Source organism: Pinus tabuliformis, chromosome 5_2 (genome assembly GCF_031772625.1).
Source record: "Pinus tabuliformis cultivar Carrire ecotype Pingquan chromosome 5_2, CPIR1, whole genome shotgun sequence".
Classification (NCBI taxonomy): Eukaryota; Viridiplantae; Streptophyta; class Pinopsida; order Pinales; family Pinaceae; genus Pinus; species Pinus tabuliformis.
This window is the reverse complement of record NC_142306.1, coordinates 709,709,675-709,724,321: the sequence shown is the minus strand read 5'-3', so window position 1 is coordinate 709,724,321 and position 14,647 is coordinate 709,709,675. Positions and strand designations below refer to the sequence as shown.

General features: G+C 34.7%; 1 pseudogene; it reads left to right on the top strand.

Annotated features, from left to right (window-relative positions):
- The first annotated feature begins 6,477 nt into the window (after positions 1 to 6,477).
- LOC149161124 (DNA polymerase delta catalytic subunit-like) lies at positions 6,478 to 13,540 on the top strand (annotated as a pseudogene).
- Positions 13,541 to 14,647: the final 1,107 nt, after the last annotated feature.

Sequence of the window (14,647 nt, the reverse complement as noted above, 5' to 3'; positions counted from 1 at the left end):
ATAGCGATGTAAAATAGTCCCTTCAATATCTTTTCATCATTCTTCACCAAGTTCACCCCACTTTGGAAACGCTGGAAGATATCTTTTGTCTCCTTGTCAAGTTGAAAATCATGATTAAGGAAAAAAAATACCACAAATGGTAATTAATCTTTAAATAACCATGGAATTTAAAGGAAAGAGAAGAGGCCACTGAAAACCATCTACGACATTGAGATGACATTGAGTACATTGACTTTTAATCATTTAATGATGGCCCATTTTACGCTCAATAGGTATAAAGAGATCATGAGGATTTCCAGGTAAATGTTAGAGAAATTCCAAGGCTTTGATCCACCTAATAAGTATGAGGAGGTCATGAAACGTTTCAGGGAAATGTTAGAAAAATGTCATGAGGCTGATCCTCCTACATATGCTACTACAGACCTCCAAAGCAGCACCCCCCAGAATCCCGCGTGTCCTCTCGAAAGGTTTTGATGGAGTTGGTTGTTTTTGGATGTGTTTTGTTCATCTTACCTTATTGTTGAGTCAACAAGTTCTTTCTCGTGTTTCTAGCAGTACTCAATTTATTTCCATGGAAGAAACTTATAATTTGCTACAGTTGAATCATGGATTACAAGACAAATTTGTGATAATCCAATTTACTATCTCAATCTAAATTTTCGGTGGCTTTTCTACATTATTATTGGCCCCTCGAAGGGTATTGAGGTTTCATTTTGTTTATCAATGGGAACCTTGTATTCTGGGGACCTTTATACTTACACAACTACTCATTCTCAATTTGTTGTGGGTTTTTCTGTAGTTTGCTCATAAACCCATTTTAAAAATTTAGGTTGCACCAATTTTGTGGCCTCTCGGTCTTCCATGAGTTCAACACAAAATGGGCAGAATTGAATTTGGTAGTACATGGAAGGTCTATTCCAATCTTTATTGTCGTCTCTCAGGATGGTTATGTATAGATGGAAAAAATGGTTTATGAAGTTTTTTGGACAATGGAAAGGAGGAGAGCTTCAAAGATGCAACAATCTGCACGCAGTGGTTTCTGAGATGTTTTAAATGATGCCATATTTCCCTCTTTCAAACCTCTTCCCACACTTCTCATGCAAGATATGCTTGTAAGTTCCTTTATATGTTCAAACTAAACAACATAGCATTTTATATTTAAGTATTGTAACCATGATTTGGGTTTTCAATTTTATGTCATCAGCCCCTCTCTAGGCACTTGGGTTTTCTTTGAAGTACATTTCTATAAATTAACATATACATTAGCCAAATCTATTTAAATTTAGGTTGGATATTTAGAGTTACAATAATGCATACATCGACCATTTGTGTGAACTCAAGATAGATATTCATCCTCGAGTTTCCTATGTCTAGGTGCATTCTAGATCTTGATTTACATGAGATTGTGTTAGTTTCCTTATTTAATGTGCCATGAAAGAGATGATGGATCATCTCATTTCCATGAATGTTGTAGAAGGAACCTAGGCTCTTTTGGTGCAAACATCATATTGGTTAGATGTATCTGAGTTTACAAATTTTCTAACATGGATATGAAATTTCACTTGGGAATTGGAAAAATGTAAATTTATTTCAACCTGAAGATAGTGTTAATCCCCAAATACAAGGAAGGAATTGGACTGTCTTTTTTATTCTTAGGACTATTGGATTTTGTCTCTTGAAATTGATTTCTGAAACTAGTTCTGATCTCAAAACTTTTTATTAAATTCCTTGGAATATTATGGAGGATATTTATAAAAACATTTGATTACAATCGGAGCTAAATTTATTAGTGACATTCATACTGGAAGATTACCAACACTAATTCTACTACAAGTTTCCCTATCTCATTTTTCTAACATATGGGTTCACAATATTCTCCATACTTTTACCCATGTTATCATCTAGTTTTTTCTTAAAACATTTGGCCTCAAAGTACCTATTTCTCTATCTATCACTGGGTAGTGAATTTAGGTCATCTAGTCTAGATTTGGGGGACATATATTTCAATATTATGGAAATATTGATTGAGTTAGGTGCTTGTCTTTTCATTGTATCTATTTTCAATGTTTAGAACTTAGTGACATCAACATTATCATTTTGGCACTAGTTGTTTTGTATGCAATAGTCTTGATATATACTCTTTTCCATTCCTAGTAGAGTAGTGCAAAGGTTTCAGCATGTTTACACCAAATATATTTTTCAATTTTAAAAGGTATGGGTCCACATGAAAAATAGGGTTAAAATCTCATCTTTTTTCAATGTTTTGCAAAAGTTGTCTTTCCTATGCCACCTAACCTTACTATCCCCAATATCTGAGATTTCCCCCTTTGCTGTTGCTGCAACAGCACTGCCTCTTCAAAATCTTGAAGCTTAAAATTCAAGCCTGTTGGATAGTCGGCCACGGGCAACTCTGGATTTTTCACTATTTCTGACAGACATTTATCCACCTTATCTAGCAGCTCCATCTCCAGCTCCTTGCTAGTTATTCAGAAGAAAATAAATATAACAGTGAGAAACAAACGTCTATGTCTATTTATCAAACATAAAATACTATCATTGATAGTGAAGGTTGAGTTTTCACCCAGTATTGCATGCCTCCAACTCGAAACCACTAATGTCTGCAACACGAAAAAGTGAATTTCTCCAATCTTCAATAGTCTTGGAGTCAAATCGTGGCTTCTCTTCATTAGTTTGAGTCACTTGATATCCACCATTCTAGGAGATGCACTGGGATGATCTTTTGCTTGGATATGTGATCATGTGTTTGGCACTAGACTCTAATTCGTTAGCATGAAATAGGTTCGAGAGGGGTGTTATGGAAATATGATTGATTCTCCTCTGAACATCTCAAATCTTCATAAATCTGCGCATAGGTACAATACCAAGCCATGAAATTTGTAGCTTGGGTCTTTGAGAAGTATGAGGCATGAAATTGGCATTATTTGGTTTAATCCCACACCAACATTTACTCATGAATTGATGAAACCAGAGCTCATGGGCATTCACTGCATTGTCATTCATTTGAATTCACTTATTCCATGTGTGGTTAACTATATTGGAGGGTTAAACATAATTCTGAGTTTTTATACCCTCTCTGCCACCAGTGCTCTACATTATTTTATGTATTTTCATTTTCCAAGCATATTTCAAGGTTCTTTATTGCATATTGGTGCTCTTCTAAGGCAACACACCATATCGCTTCATCTATCATAATAATAATTTGGACTCCGATTAGTAGTTTCCATGCATGCTTAATATGCTTCATATGCATTACTTTTCAAATGTTGATTTCACAGTTTAATATAAACTGGTGATAATTTATTTAAATATTTTATATACAAAATGATGCTTGTTTGTTAGGAACACTGTTTATTTTTTGAGCACCATATATGGAACCTCGTTGGTTTCAATCCATAATTGCAGAGAGTCAACCAACCAGACTTTCATTTAATTTTCTAAAATCTCTCACTTTAATCCAACTTCCGAATGTTGTTATATAAATGATCGAACAGACACTAACTATGGCAACAAACTATCTTGAGGCATTATCTGGGCAGCAAATCATCCCTGAGACATTATCTGAGGCATTGGCCTATCTCTAAGGAATTATCTATAGCAGCACATTAAATCTGAGGCTTCACTGTGGCAGCAATATGTCTATGAAGCAATTCTGGGATAGAAAGATACCTCTGAGGCACTGTTGATGACAACAGATCATCCCTGAGGTATCAATTGTGGCAGCGAACCACCTATAAGGGATTTTTTGTGGCAACGAATCACCCCTAAGGTTTTTATGTGGCAGCAAATCATCTTGAGGTATGGTCTGGGGTTTTGAGGCAAGCAAGGTTTGGTTTGGAGTTGATTGTGGCTGCAATGAGATAGTGAAGTAATGTTTATAGGCAGCAAGGAGATATTCTACAGAGATTACTTTGCATTATGCGACAACAATTTAAGACAATGCATTACCCTTTGTAATATAATCCAGAGAACTCCTCAATGAAATTAGTATTACATGCATAGAAGTTTAAACCAACATATTTTAGAATAATTTTATGGTTTTACACGTTGTCATATATTTCAACATTTATTTATGTAATGATCCTAACGAGTGTCCACAAACTTTTCTTCGTAGATTTCTATTACATTATTCTATACAAAATGGCAAACCAGGTATTTATGTTGCTTTTGGTATTTGTATTATTTATGTTGTTGATTTAGTTAGAGGTTGGATTTGTTTTTAGAAATAACTTTAAAATGATACTTCAAAAGTTTGTTTGTGACTAGTTAAATGCTTGTCAGAACACTCTGATAAGCTTGCCTCAAAGTGTTGGACAGATCTTCAATGCTCACTCAACACATATTTGGTGTTACCGATTCTATTTTCTTATCGGTTTTTTGATCAAGGTTTTCTTATTTTTATGTTATTATGTGTTTTTTTAAGAATGTACCCATGGGTGTTACTGATGCTACTATGGGGGGTTCAATGATATTCACTACTTTCATGGAAATGTTAACAAATGCACGAGGGCAAGACGTTGCTATGATGATGCATGAGGTAAGCTTGAATATTGTCTTTTATATGTTCAATTATCTTATATTCCTTATTATATTATGCTAATTTATGTTTGTGGAATGCAGGCAATTGCTAAAGTCATTCCAACCCCTATAACACCTTATAAAACATCTAAGGTAATGATAGTGGTAAAACTTGTTCAATATTTTTGTGCATTTAGTTAACTTATTTCACTATATATATTTATTAATATTTGTGTTTTTACTAAGCGTGCATTTTGTTGGCATGCAGGATTCATTTATGCCCCTCAATACAACCAATGTTGGCATGCAGGGATCATTAATGCCCCCATATACATCTAATGTTATGCAAGATGTAAGATTCAACCATTTATTTATGTGAGTTTTATTATGTTATTTGTTGAGAAATCTAGGGCATATATTTAATAAAGTTTTTGCACAACGACTCCATGATTTATGAGGTGTTACGAAGAGCTACATCATGCCTTCAAATGGATCACCCCATCTGTTTTTTTCTTCTTGTACATATAATACTATTTTAACAAATAACCCAAGCAATATGTTATTCCAAAACATGATGTCAAGTTACTTATTTAGGGTTTTTATGTAATCAAGAGGCATTTTTAGGGTTTCTTAAATTCAAACATTAGATCATACTCTTTTCCCTTTATGTCATTCTAGAGTTTATCCCATGCCCTAGAAATCAAATCATAGGGAACAAATACCTTAAGATTAAGGTTTCTAAATACTAGGGTATTTCTTAAAATATAAACCCATAAATTCAACCCTACTACATCTTATGATGGACCCTTTAAAAGAAAATTATTATACATACCTCATGGACACCTATCTGTACTGATTAGTATTTTGGTTGCCATGATTATTTGCAACTTTACACTACATTTCATTGATCATTTGCCACCTTCATGACCTTCTTTTAATGAGTCTTTCGAGATATTGTCATTCTATAACGAGACTTGCTTCTTTATGTGTTCATGAAACCCATGCCTCAGTCATAACAAAAATAATCTTCTTTTTCCTTTTTTTACATAAATTACATAGAATTGTGATTAGATATGTCATTATGAAGATCGAACCTAGTTACATATTTCAACATTATTCATCTGTTATTCCATCTTATTATTTATATTTGTGCCTTGCAGGATGTTTCTAGGGTGACTCCAACAATTATACAATCTATTGGTATAGAGGGTCATGTTATGCCATCTACACCTAGACCAGAACCCCATAACATGCCCTTTACACAATCTGTTGGTATAGAGGGTCATGTTATGCCATCTACACCTAGACCAGAACCCAATAACATGCCCTTTACACAATCTGTTGGTATAGAGGGTCATGTTATGCCATCTACACCTAGACCAGAACCCCATAACATGCCCTCTACATCAAATGTGGGTCTAGTCAGCATTCTCCCACCAGGACCAGAACAAGTTTCTTTGAGGAGTCTTATAGACCCACAAACAAAAATGTTAAGGCTCCTACCAGATATTCCTGCAAATGTTCAAATCAGACAAGAAATAATTGAACAAATTCAGTTATGGGAAATGTCAATGTTGGAGAGTGTAGCTCCTGCAAGAGATCAACAGGTAAAATTATTTTATTTTATTTTATAATTTCATTTGTTATCTTTAGGATCATTATTTTAGATATGAAAAATAGTTTCATATTTTGGTTGGGTTCTTAATAGTTCCACAATTTCAGTAAATGCAGGAAGTAAGTGACACAGTGCCTAATGTATCTATAAGGGAACGTTCCTCAATCCCCAAGACTACAACAATATCATCGGTGACCACAAAAGGAATGCAAGAAGTTACAATCTTGCTCACTTCAGAAGGAAATGTCTTGAAGGATGAAACAAGGCTGAAATTTTATCACTTTATTTTTCGTCGTGCATAAGAATTATTTGGAAATACCATCGAAATGGATTGGAGGAAACAAGCCAATGCCAAAAAAGAGGAACTATTTAAAGATGTAGTAATAGCATTTGGTAATCCTGGATTTGATAAGGAACTTATTTTACAGATTGCAAGTAAATAAATGCACTCAAAGAGGTCCAATTTAAGGACAAAGTTGACAAAAAACTTGATGTATCCACGTCCAACTTGGATCACAGACCAAGTGACATGGGATGAACTTATGAAAGATGCCAAGTTTAAGAGGAAAGTCCTTAGAAATCCAAACTATACGCCATCTACACAAGGAGGAGCTAAGAGACGCCTACGAGATATAAGAAAAGCAACCCAAGCTAGGGTGTCAAAAATTGGATCTCACAAATTAGGCTTTGGTGGATATAATAGTATTCGTGGTGGTATGGTAAGTGATATTTCCATCTATTATATTTTCTATTTTAGGCAAAGTAACCATGGTCACGTTGAGTTAATTGTATCTTATTAGTTATTTTACCTTATAGATATGATTATCTTTGTTAATGTAGGTTCACCAGTTTCAAAAGGAAGCTTTAGAGGAAGACCTAACATATGTTGTATTACATGGTTCCCAAGGTCTTCGCCAACACATGATAAATCGAGGGGAAAAAATAATTACTAGTTATGGATATGAGGTTAGTTGTTTATAATATTATATGAATAATGCAATAAATCAATTGGAGGTTTTAATGTTATTATAACAAGTTAAAGTGTGTTGTGTATAGGAATCAGGTGAAACATCTGGGAGTGAGCATGGGGAGGAGATACAAGCACATGATGATTTGCTTGTTGCACAAAATCATCCAATAGTCATTCCTGAACCTTGGCAGGAAACCATTGTTGAATTTCAGTGAATGGGAGACAGAAATAATGAGGAGGGTGTTCAATGTGATGAGCATTCCACACCCACAATTAATGTAGCGCCTCCCAAAAAGAGGACAAAAAGGATTGATATGTGTTAAATTTTAATAACTTGAACATGCATCGCTCTAGCTTCTAAGGAGCGCACTAGGTTGTGAGGGTCCAAACATAAACTAATTATGTGTGCAACAAAACAAATTTTGAAGATACTTTGTTTTTTTGATGAGTACTTACATATTAAGGGCATCACTAAGACTGTTGCAGGTCCTAACTTGTATTATTTGTTTGATTATGATCAATTTGATATGCTTATATTTGTGTTATATGTAGATGACCTGGTCCTAAAAGTTAGTTAAAAAAATTCTATCCCATGGTGCAAGAAGAAACTGGCAAGTGAAGTTGACATGAAGGATATACACCTCATGTGTTATTTCTAGGACTTGGAGGTTTGGCTCAGTTGAGGTGAGGTGGTCCTCGAATAAGGGTAAGTAAGCAATTGAGATTCTGAAGAAGTTTTGGATAATGGACAATAAACCATAGGCTACTTTTATGATACATATTTTGAAGTTATCAGTAGATTAAGATTCAAATTTGGTTGATTCGTCAGCGTACAAAAAGTATATAGGTTCCCTAACATATTTGGTATAATTTAGCAGTCAAATTGCTGTGTGCATGAGATCCCTTGTCTCACAAACAAGGGGGGCTCAGACACCAATTTATTGTCCAGCTTGGCTGCTAATATATGGTTGAGCTGAGGTTGCTACAAATATGCTCCATGGTCTGAGGTATGTGAGGTACTTAAAGGGCACACTGGCACAATGCTTTGAGTTACTGCATGCTTTAGTGGATTTTGACAGGGCCAGAGATGCAGGTGGTAGGAAGAGTGATTCATGGTTTTGTTTCAGCTTGGGTTCAAATATAATATCTTTGTTAGGATGGGATACCCATGTGTGCAAGTTGAAGAAGTCCCTTTCTGGGCTAAAGTAGCCTCTTGTGCTTGGTACTCATGGATTTATGAGTACTTACAGATTATGGGCATCACTAAGACCGTTGCAGGTCCTAAATTTTATTATTTGTTTAATTATGATAAATTTGATATGCTTATATTTGTGTTGTATGTAGATTACCTGGTCCTAACAATTAGTTTAAAAAAATCTATCCCATGGTGCAATAAGAAACTGGCAAGTGAAGTTGACATGTATTATTTCTTGGTCTTGGAGGATTGGCTGAGTTGAGGTGAGCTGGTCCTCGAACACAGGTAAGTAAGCAATTGAGATTCTGAAGAAGTTTCGGATAATGGACAATAAACCCTAGGCTACTTTTATGATACATATTTTGAAGTTTTCAGTAGATTCAGATTCAGATTTGGTTGATTCATCAATGTACAAAAAGTAGATAGGTTCCCTAACATGTATGGTAGACTTTAGCAGTCAAATTGCTATGTGGATGAGATCCCAATACACTGTCCTAGTCATCCCAGCTGTATAATGCACAGTTGTACCGTTGTAACACTAACATAGGCACCAGAAGCTATGCTACTAGAAAGGATTAAAAGTAAAGTAGGATGCTAAGACCTTAATGTCTTTGCATGTCAAACACTATGTTGATACTTATTTCATTATTTACTTTTTAACCATCATATGCTGACCATTTTCGATGATGCTAAATTGAATGCTCTTTTTCCTGTTTCCTAGGGCATATTACCAGAGATCCTAGAAGAGTTACTGGCTGCCAGGAAAAGAGCCAAGGCAGACCTAAAGGTGGTGAAGTAAGTGCTTCCTATGTTCATGTTACATGCTTGTATTTTTTCCACTTAGCATCTCAGTTTTTAACTTCCTGTAATCTTGTTTAGGAGGCTAAAGATCCTTTTGAAAAGGCTGTCTTAGATGGCCGACAATTGGCTTTGAAGGTAATTACAACTTTGTCAAGTCTGTATTAATTATGGCTTGGACATGGAATAAAAGTAAAACTAGGTATGCTGGTGAAATGCATAAAATAGTTTTGACTGTGTGCACTTGCAGATAAGTGCGAATTCAGTTTATGGGTTTACTGGTGCCACTGTTGGGCAATTGCCCTGTTTGGAGATTTCGTCGAGTGTGACGAGCTATGGTAATTTCACAGTTCTTCCATGGAAAAAAACATTAAATCCATGGACACCTTGATTCTCCCCTTGTTTTTCCTAGTTGTAATGTTATTGGTGCTTCTTTTACTTACAAGATAGAGATGCTTGCAGTCCTCTCTTATTCTATATATGCATGTATCAGCCATTCACATTGATTATTTTTGGGCATCAATTATATCCATGTAATTCTTTTCTTCCTCCTGGCATAATGTTTTGGTTATGAACTATAATTGACAATCTTGTACAAATAAGATCGAGTTCTTGAATTGCATTAATTAGTCATGTGTACTTGTACAACTAAGATGATATGATTAGGCCCTCTTATTATATTTTGATTACAAGTCCAGTTTGATCTTTTGACACATGCTCTGTTCCATCAGACAATATCGATTTTACATATTGTTTTAAAATTTCATATCATTAATCGTCTCATTTTTTTTCCACCTGTCAGGCCGTCAAATGATAGAGCATACAAAGAGGCTAGTTGAAGAAAGGTTCAAAATAGTTGGTGGTTACCAGTATAATGCTGAGGTAGGCTATTATTTAGCAACTAAAGGCATTTGTAACCTTTGAACTGGATCAGTAATGACAGGAAGTACACTTGTTGTATTGGTGATAGTCCAAGTTCTTGAAATCATAATGGGTGATCTGATCCTAACCAAGATTTCTACTGTAAATCTTGATATTATATTTTTATATTTGAATCTAGGTTGTATATGGAGATATAGATTCAGTTATGATACAGTTTGGTGTACCAAATATAGAAGAGGCCATGACGCTAGGGAGGGAAGCCTCAGATTATATTAGTGGTACATTTACAAAGGTACAGTGTCAAGAATTTTAAATATCTGTGAAGCCTCTAGAGTTGTTAATGATGTTTTTGTAGGGATGAATGTTTTAATATCACCTTTCTTTTTAAAACTAATCTTCTTTTGACATTCCACTTCCATGAGATCTTTGTAAATATGCACAAGACATGATGATCAGTTATGCTTTTCTGTGGCTTATCTGCATTTGTTTGGTGCATCTTTGGCATCTAATCAGTGTGTTATTTAACATATGCTTTTATGCAGCCTATTAAAATAGAATTTGAAAAAATATACTACCCATTCTTGTTGATTAGCAAGAAAAGATATGCTGGGTTGTTGTGGACAAAGCCAGATGCTTATGACAAAATGGATACTAAAGGTGACAAACCTGATCTTTTTGTTTCAAAGACAGGCCTTAGTGTTTGTGAAGGCTCAAAATGCTCTTAGAAAAATAATTTATTTGATACCTTCTTAATTATTAAATATTCCTGATCTTTTAAATATTCCATATCAACAGGCATTGAAACAGTGTGAAGGGACAATTGCCTGCTGGTGAAGAACTTGGTTACTGAGTGCCTTCAAAAAATACTCATTGATCGTGACATACCTGGTGCAGTGCAGTATGTCAAGAACACTATTTCTGACTTGTTAATGAACATAATGGATTTGTCACTTTTGGTGATAACTAAGGTGAGAACAATGAATCCTTCTGCATGTTTATGACCAAATTTGTTTGACCATTTGTTACTTTTGAAATGGATAAAATATGATAGGGGGAAGAGGAGATTTACATTGCGAGAAAGTCACTTATTACATATTCCTGGTTTCAAGTGTTAGAAGTATATACTATATACCTAGTTGGGGCAGGCCATGGAAGTTTCGTTTTTAAGTCTGTCATGTTTCTTCTCCCTACATTCTGTACTTGGAAGGGATTCAGTCAATATTTACTGCTAGCAATGGGAGGAAGAAGTGTCAAGGGAGGCTCTTATACAATTGAAGAGAATCAAAACATGACAATATATAATATATCTGCATTTTTAATCTCATGCTGAGAAAAATTGATTATTGTTTAGCTGCGGCAGAAACAGATGTTTGTAGGTAATATCCTTTATCAAGGCTATCATCATATTCTTAAGGGCATTGTTGTTTGCCTGTGCTAACAATATCTTTGTTGAGTCAGGGTCTGACAAAGACTGGAGATGACTATGCAGTCAAGGCAACGCACATGGAACTAGCTGAGCGCATGCGGAAGGTAAATACTGGAAATAACTTCTCAGAACAAGTATAATGAATGGTGCAATGCCTTTTGGTTCCATTTCAATCCTATCTCTCTATTTTTATTACTGCAGTGCATCTAAAGACTCTTGTAATATTTTGCTTTTTATTGACAATGAGTCCATTGTTGGATTTTTTAAATTGATATCGTGTTTTAAAGCCAAGTTGCCCCTGGTTTACAAAGGGATGCTGCAACTGCTCCAACTGTGGGTGATCGTTTTCCATATGTCATCATAAAGGCTGCAAAAGGTGCCAAGGTAATAATTAACCCCTTCTGTGCTCAGCATAAGTCTCGATATTGCACTAAAAAATGGTTATTTTAATTATTTTGTTGTGTTTTAAAGCCAAGTTGCCCCTGGTTTACAGAGGGATGCTGCAACTGCTCCAACTGTGGGTGATCGTGTTCCATATGTCATCATAAAGGCTGCAAAAAGTGCCAAGGTAATAATTAACCCCTTCTGTGCTCAACATAAGTCTTGATATTGCACTAAAAAATGATTATTTTAATTATTTTGTTATGTTTTATTTGGAGGCATAATTTACAGAGGGATTATGGATATAATGACTAATGTGTTTACTTGGGCTTAGGCATATGAGAAATCTGAGGATCCAATTTACGTACTGGAGAATAACATCCGTATTGATCCACAATATTATTTGGAGAATCAACTGAGCAAGGTGAAAGACCAAAGCATCATCACTTGCTGTTTATGCTCTTTTTGAAAATTTCACCTATGTTTCAAATATATCTTGATAGATAGTAATTCTTTCCAGCTAAGTGTTTTTGATTAGTGCATGTTTTTGCTCTGTAGCCGCTGTTGAGAATATTTGAGCCCATTCTGAAGAATGCAAGCAAGGAGCTTCTTCATGGTAGTCACACACGAGCAGTTTCCATATCAACTCCTTCAAATGGTGGAATTATGAAATTTGTCAAGAAACAACTCAGTTGTATTGGTTGTAAAACACCTATCACGTATTTAGTTAATACATGTAGAGGGTGTCCTGCATGTGGTTTCCTTGCTTATAGTAGTGCACAATTGAGAGTAACTATTATTTCAGTTTGGCGCTTTAGAAAGCTACTAGGGTTCATCTTTTTGATGTGGAAAAATCTATGAGGTTGCATGATTCCATGCCTGCTCTCCTTGTAAGAAACTGTCTAGCTTTCTTATAATAAGAATGTCTGGTTAGGTTGCTTCATACTGAAATTCATGATGTTACCTGATTTCATGTTGCCATTGCAGCAAAGAAGATCAGACACTTTGTTCACATTACAAAGGAAGAGAAGCAGAATTGTATCAGAAAACAGTTGCAAATGGTAAGCTGGTATTCTAATACCATTACTCTTTATTTGGAGAATTTAAAGTAGGCCTTGTGTCTATTGTTCTCACCTAGATTTTCTATCATATGACACTAATATTTGATCAATGTCAGTGAGGGAATTAGAAATGCTCTTTGGTAAACAATGGGCACAATGTCAGTGGTGCCAAGGCTCTTTGCACCAAGATGTTCTTTGCACAAGGTTTTTGAATGCTATATTTCAAGTATTACATAGTATTACATTTTCATAACATGATTTAAATTTACATTATGGATGTATTTTGTAACATTTGTGTGATCATGTATTTGTTTTTAATTAATAGGATGTTTTTTATTTTTATTTTTACAATTACTATCTCTTTTATACTTACATTGATGTCCTATCCTTATTGCAGTCGTGACTGCCCAATATTTTATCGTAGGAAGAAAGCTCAAAAAGACCTAACTGAAGCAGAGGTGCAACTAGAGCGCTGGCAGTTTTGAGGATGCTGCCTGTGTAGCTTGTAATTTTTTGTATTATCGAATATTTTTGTTTTCCTGAATTTTCTCTGGTGTATGTTTCTCTGATTTAATGGACCAGGGAATTTATTTGGTCCCTGAATCAGGATGAGCATGGTTTATTTATTGTACAGTAATTGTCAAGTCCTTGTTATTTAATGTTAACCAGTTCGATATATCTTTTCTCCTTGCAAATGAGATGGAGAAAAAGTCAAAATGGATACATACTTCCCAAGGCACACCCTATAAATGCAATGTGCACGCATATCCCAAATTTTAGGAGAGCACACACTATAAAACATAGATCTGCAGGCTTACATATGTATATCCAGACATGCATATAGTTGAATGGATGGATGGATGGATAGGTAGATAGAGATGGATACACAGATAGATTGGCAGGAGCAAATCCGAGACAATTGGCAGAGCAAATCCGAGACAATAGTTTGAGCAGATTTATTTTTTTTTAAATAATTTTTTTTATTGTGAGACAATAGTTTGAATTATGGACATTTATTTTTTTTAAATAATTTTGTATATTGTCTCTAGAGAGACAATAGTTTGAATTATGGACATTTATTTTTTTTTAAATAATTTTTTGTATTGTCTCTAGAGAGACAATAGTTTGAATTATGGACATTTATTTTTTTTAAATAATTTTTTTTTATTGTCTCTAGAGAGACAATAGTTTATGGACATTTATTTTTTTTTAAATAATTTTTTATATTGTCTCTAGAGAGACAATAGTTTGAATTATGGAATTGTCTCTAAAAAGACAAAAATGTAATTGTCTCTAAAGAGACACAAATGAAATTGTCTCTAGAGAGACAAATCAAATTGTCTTTATAGAGACAATAATAATATGTGTTCTATATTGTCTTTATAGAGACAAATTTTTGAGACATTATATTTTGAGACACCCCGTTAGAGACAATATTTAAGACAATATTTGAGTTTATTTTTGCTTCAAGTTAAGACAATTGACTCAAATATTGTCTTAAATATTGTCTTAAAACCCCCTACATGTAGTAGTGCCAGAACCAATTTCATTGTAGTCACCACAGTTATATCTTTGTGCAGGCCACAACGGACTTCCGAATGCATATTTCAAATGAAGTGCAAGCCATAGTATAATCTCCACAATATGGATATATATCTATATATTACAATGCATCGAGTCACTATTTCTAGCATCCGAGCCATTGAAGTCATTCATATGCTCAGAATCTATATGAAAAATCAACTCGATACGCCACCTGCCAAGCTGAGACTTCATTCGTGAT